The following is a 6,520-nucleotide window of genomic DNA, read 5'->3' on the forward strand; positions in this document are numbered from 1 at the left end:
AATTTTAAAAAGATGAACAAATTAATCCCAAAATAAGTAGAAGGAAGGAAATTATAAAGAACAAAAATCAATAAAATAAAGCAGTCAATATAGTGAAACTTATGGAACCAAAAGCTGGTTCTATGAAAAGATTAATAAAACTGATAAACATTTAGCTAGACTGATCAAGATAGAAAGGGATAAAAGACCAACTTTCGGGATCCCTGGGTGGCGCAGCGGTTTGGCGCCTGCCTTTGGCCCAGGGCGCAATCCTGGAGACCCGGGATCGAATCCCACGTCTGGCTCCCGGTGCATGGAGCCTGCTTCTCCCTCTGCCTGTGTCTCTGCCTCTGTCTCTCTCTGTGACTATCATAAATAAATAAAAATTTAAAAAAAAGATGTTTAAAAAAAAAAAGACAACTTTCAGCCTTGATAACAGAAGAGGGAAAAATTACTTGAAATACGGTATTTGAATAAATTACTTAGAAAACACAATTTCAAAAACCAGTGCATATCATATAGTAGGAAGTGGCCCAACTGTTTCCAGAGCCCATGCTCCTAACCACAACACCATCTCATAATGTAATTTTTACTTATGAGTATTCATAAATATTTACTTTTAAGTATTACTTATGGGTATTTATGAGTAATATTTACTTTGAGTATTCCTGTTTTTGTGATTTTACCATTTATACATCTATATGGAAAGTATAGCATTATATTGCATGTTTTAAAAACCTTTATAAATGGCATTAATTCAATAGGTACCTTTCTGAAACTTGCTTTTTATACTTACCACAATGATTTTGAGATATATCTATTTTGCTACATGGCCCTTCTCTGCCATATAATGTTCCCTTGTAGATAGCAGTATTTTGTTTCCATTCTGCTGGACATTCAGAGTCCTTCCCTGCCCACGTTAATATTTCACCATGAACAACAAATGCTGAACATCTTCACACAAGTGTCCTGGGGTGCGTGTTGCACACACAACCAGGAATGGGCTTGCTGGACTGCGCATACCAGATAATGATGGGTTTCCCTTCAGCAGCTCGTGACAACTCCTGTTGCTCTGCATTCTTCTGAATACTTGATATTGTGAAATAAATTATTTTATTGGATAGCTTCAGAGTTCAAAAGGTAATCTTGAAGTTAAAAAACTTTTTACCTTTAAAAATATTCAGAACTTATTGTGTCATTGAATGATGCTCAGATAAGAGTCTTAATCAGGTGAGAATTTATCAAAGCAAGTTTTTAAAAAAATCAACTTTAATCAGGTATAATGGGCATATTTTATGGTACAGTTTGATGAGTTTTGACAAATGCCTATACCTGTGCAACTACCACTGCAATGGAGAAATAGAGCATTTGCATCACCCTCCAGATGTCCTTTGTGTCCCTGTCTCTTGCTGGCCCCAGGAAACCATGGTGTGCTTTCTGTCACCACAGAGTAGATTTGTCTTTTCTAGAGTTTCATAGGAATGGAATCATGCAACATCTACTCTTTTGTATTTGGCTTCTCTGGTTCAGCATGTTTTTTAGATTCATCCATCTTACTTCATGGAACACCAGTTCCTTCTTTACTGCTAAGTAGTATTCTATTGTATGGATATATCACGTTTTGCTTATCCATTCACCAGTTGATGGACACGGGGGTGCAAGGTGGTGGTTCCACTTTTGGGCTATCACGAATAATGCTGCCATCAACACTTTATGTGCAAGTCTTCACGTGGACACATGCTTTCACTTCTTTTGGGTAAATGAGAATGGAATTGCTTGCTGGCTAGAGTTAGGGGAGGTTTGTGCTTGAGCCAAAGTTAGGCCTTTGGACTAACTATCTTAATAGCTGCATTGTTTAATGCGGGACTTAACCTGGATTCTGGTGAGTAAACAAGTGAATTTTCTCCAAGAGAAAGAAGAGATGGAAGAAAATGTGGAGGAAAGGTAGAAGGAAGGAACAAAGAGAGAAATACGGATTCTTGGGCTTGACATCATGGCATTCCCCACTCTGAAACAGAATCCACACAAGGAAAGACAAGACAAGCATTTGATTCTTTTATTAATTGGCCAGATACTGCAGGATCAAGAAGGAGAAATATAGATTACAGTCCGGTCGGAGGAAACATTCTAAGAGGATGGTGAAATGAACTCTTAGGAAGGTTTAGACAGAAGCCAGGCGACCTGGCTTCTGAGGGGAGATGTTGTGGGAGAAACTCAGACCTCAAAAGGTGCTTGGACTGCGGAACATTTAAATCACTTTTGCACCCCACCCCACCCCCAAATATCTGAGTCCTCACTTTTACGGACATGTGGACAGGGTGGGAGGTCAAGTGTCAGGAAGGGCCAGGTATCACTCGATTGCAATTCTTGATTTTTAAGCCCTGGAACCCTACCCTTGGTGACCTGGAGTAAAAGAGACTTTAAGGCATGGATGTCAGGTGCTCATGGATTTGTCAGTTGGGCTGCAGAACTGGGGAGAGAAACAGGCAGGACCAAGGACTGTCTGGAAGGAGGCAGGAGTGAACGCACTCACATGTGTTTCAGGCTCTCTGTCATTCTGAGCTCAAATCCCAAAGAGGGAGATCCTACTTGTCCTAGCTTGGGTCACTGCCATGCCCTCTGTTAGATTGGGGACCTCAGGGGGGAGGTCACACGTGATTAATAATGCCACTGTGGTTCCCTAAGATATCCACACAGGGGAAGAAAAGCCATAGTGCTTGGATTGGATATAGGAAAAGAGAGCCACAGTGCTTGGATTGGATATAGGAAAAGAGAGCCATAGTGCTTGGATTGGATATAGGAAAGTCATTCATTCATTCGCCCAGAAAATGTTTCATTTGTGTCTGCCTCAGCCAAGCTCTGGGACGGTATAGTTTGATGAGTTTTGACAAATGCCTATACCTGTGCAACTACCACTGCAATGGAGAAATAGAGCATTTGCATCATCCTCCAGATGTCCTTTGTGTCCCTGTCTCTTGCTGGCTCTGGGATGGCATCTGGGCCAGACCCAGGTGGGGAAAGTAAGAGCCCCTGGCTGGCAGGGATCTGCAGCTGAGTTTGGCCACATGTGGAGGCAGCAGGAGATGCCAGATGGACTTGCATTGCCACCTCTGCTCTGCTCTGCCCTAGCAGTGTCACTTTGGGCAGGTCACCCCACCTCTTGAAGCCTGCATTCTCATTGGTGAAAAGGGAATAAGAATCCCTACCTCCAGGGGAACGTCCAGTTTTGTGAAACCTGTAGCTAATATTTTGAGAGTCCTTTTCAAGAATAGGGATGGAAACAGGTTTTACTTTTGCAAATATCACAACACATGTGCCCGTGAGGTTTTTTTTTTTTTTTCAAGGGCCCCTCCCAGGGCCTTGGAAGGTGCCACGTGGCAGAGGGCCCTGATTCTTTCAGCTTTGATAGCTTCATAGTAAATCCAGTTTTGCTAACCCACAGCATTTTTATCTTCTTTTTTTTTTTTTTAATGATAAAATGAAATGAGACACGTAAAGAACCTAGTGTGGTGCCCTAGCCCCGAAGTGCTCCTGATGAACAGCCAACCATAGCACTTTCCCTGGACCAGGCAATGTTCTAAGCACTTGATACGTACCAACTTGTTTAATCCTCTCCTTGCATTTATGAGGTAGGTGCAGTTGAATGTTCCATTGCACAGATTAAAACATTGAGCCCCCTCCACCCCCCACCCGAGGGTAAAATGATCCATGCCGTGGCTCCAGCTTGTGAGTGATCTGGCAGTCTGGCTCCAGGGTCCCTGCTCTTAACCACTGGACTTTACGGCTCTTGTTGAGAGGCAGGGGGTTTTTTATTACTTTTTCTTGGGTATCATGAACATGGCCTATTGCAAGAAAGTCTCTATAAGCAAAATGAGACCTTTATCCTGTAATGTAGGTGAAAGCCCCTTTGGAACTCCAGAAGCCTGTTTTCTGAGGATTGCACTCCTGGTGAAAGAACTCTTCTCCCCCAGGGAGGTCGTGTGAAAATGCTACCCCCAGAACACATGCTACACGCGAGCTGCTTGCCAAAGTCCCAATTCCCCGACATGACACACTGAACTCTGAACTCAATTAACTTCCGCCTCTACTTTATAGTATCCCTAATGGGAAAACCGGGGACAAATCCAGTTGTACTTTCTGTGCAATTTAACTACGCGTAGAAACAGACTTGCAGACACTGTCTTATAAGCGGAATTCAGGCTCGCTCCCATATGGTTCCTTCCAAGGTGGGATTTGTCCTCTCGTGGAGGACAGCTGTGGCCTGCCTGCCGCAAGGTCAACTCTGCCCATTTTCTAGAAGCGTTTGAGCTTTTGGTTGTACAGACTACAAGAAGTACATTTTTAAAAACTGCAGGCACATGGTGTGCAGTGGCCCTTGGTATGCGTAACCCCTTCTTTCAACTAAGGAAAGAAATCACTTGAATGAATCCTCGAAAAGAACATGATGAGTAGAGGGGTCATCTTGTCTTGGAAAACCATCTCGGGGGGTTTTATACCACTTGGAGGAGCACATATCATCTGAATGGGTCTCACTGGAAAAGGAGATGGACAAATTTCATGGTTTGCTCCAACAGGGCTGTTTTCAAGATCTGATCTTGAAAAGCAATGCTTTCCCTCTCTCTCCCCACTTGCTGCAAGGCTGTTGACTCATCAAATGTGAAGGCAATTCAGACTCTTTCTTCATCCCCCTTCTTCAAACCTGGCAGTGCCTTCCCGTTGCCCTTGAGATTGAGGTTAAAACCCAGGACCTGCCTTTGGGATCTGGCTTCTGCTGACCTGGCCTCCCAGACTCTGTCTCACACTGTGGGGTCAAATGCAGTGCCTCACATCCTGAGCTCTCCCCAGTTCCTCCAAAGCATCACAGATTCTCTTTGGTCTTCCGGGCCCCTGCCTACAATGTTGTTGTCCTTCCTTCTTCCTGCAGAGATCAGTTATATTTTTTGGCCCAGCATAACGCCCTCTTCTCCTGGTACAAGCGTCTCAGGGTGCTTGGGGACTCACCTTCCCCAGACTCTGTCCACTTCATTTGGGTAGGTGTGACCAACCTATGGGGGTGAAACAGGATCCACGTCTGGCCAAACTAGAGTCAACCTCAGGACTCACCAGTGCTATTGTCAGGTGCCTTTCTTTTTTATTTTATTTTTAAGCTATTTTTATTTGTGTGTGTGTGTGTGTGTGTGTGTGTGTGTGTGTGTGTGTGTGTGAGGTGCCTTTCTACTGGGGTTTTAAGCAGACAGGATGTCAGTCCGGAGATGCTTATGGATGTCTTTGCCACCATGAGAAGGGACCCTGTTTGAAAATGAAGCCACATAGGGGAATGCAGATCCAAGAGGTAGAGACAGCTTCCTGATATCATTTGAGCATCTGGATCCAGCTGTACCTGAAGATAACTACTTAAAGACTCTCCATTCACATGAGCCAAATGTATCTCAGTTACATGAGCCAATGTATTTTCCTGTTTGCTTAAAGCAACATGAGCTGAGTTTCTGTCAATTGCAACTAAAAAGTCCCTCAAGAATAACTTTCCCTTTTATTTGCTTAACTCTTGTTTATTTTTCATATGCAGCGTTGAGGCGTCCCAGACTCTCCAGTCTGTACTTCCCCAGGACCCTGCATCTGCCACATATTAACACTCATTCCATTGCACTGTAGTTTCCCATTTGCTTCTTTGATTCTCTCCCTAGACTTGGAGCAATGAGTGTGAGTCTCCCTGCGGTGTTCAGTGTTGTGTCCAGCCATGTGTCTGGCGTTAGAAATTTTTGTTGATCAGATAAATTACTTAGTTCACTAAAATCACTAAACTAAAAAAATAAAATAATAAAATAAAATAAAATAAAATAAAATAAAATAAAATAAAATAAAATCACTAAACTTCTATCGAAGTGGCTACAGCTATTGATTTTGAGAAATTAAGAGTCCATGTCTGATTCACTGTGTTGAAAATTCTGAGATCGAATCCAGATTCATCAGAGGGGAAAATGCTGTGATTGATTAGTGATGCCTGTTGTGGTTCTGGAAATGCAGAGTTGTGATCCGTGTGCCACATGTCACCATCTTTGGCCTATATGATCAGGGAGTCATTTTTCTTTGCTCTGTATTTGGTCCGTGAATGAGCATCTTGTCTCTTCAATCAGACTGTAACTTCCTTGAAGGCATGGGTCACTTCCACATGACCATCCCTGGAGGAAGCCAGAGAATCCAGTTCTAGAGCCTCACTTGGGCATTGAGGCGGGAGCTTCTCTTTCCTCAGGCTTCCCCACACCTGTCTGACTCAAGGCCTCCCTCTCCTGGCCAAAACCAAAGGTGGGAACTTAGGACACAGATGCCTGCTTTTCTCTTCTTTTCGGTCAAGTAATGCCTTGCCCTCACTGGGTGACAATACAGCTCAAGTCCTGAATGTGAGGAAGGGAGCTGGTCAGAGAAAAGATTTAAAGGACAAAATCAAGATGTACCTGTTTCTGCAGGGAATTGCAGAGAGGAGAGATCGTGTTGCCCAGAACGACAGGCACCTCTGTCTCGACCCCAATAGCTTTTCATTCTG

The sequence above is a fragment of the Vulpes vulpes genome, chromosome 14 (genome assembly GCF_048418805.1).
Source record: "Vulpes vulpes isolate BD-2025 chromosome 14, VulVul3, whole genome shotgun sequence".
Taxonomy (NCBI): Eukaryota; Metazoa; Chordata; class Mammalia; order Carnivora; family Canidae; genus Vulpes; species Vulpes vulpes.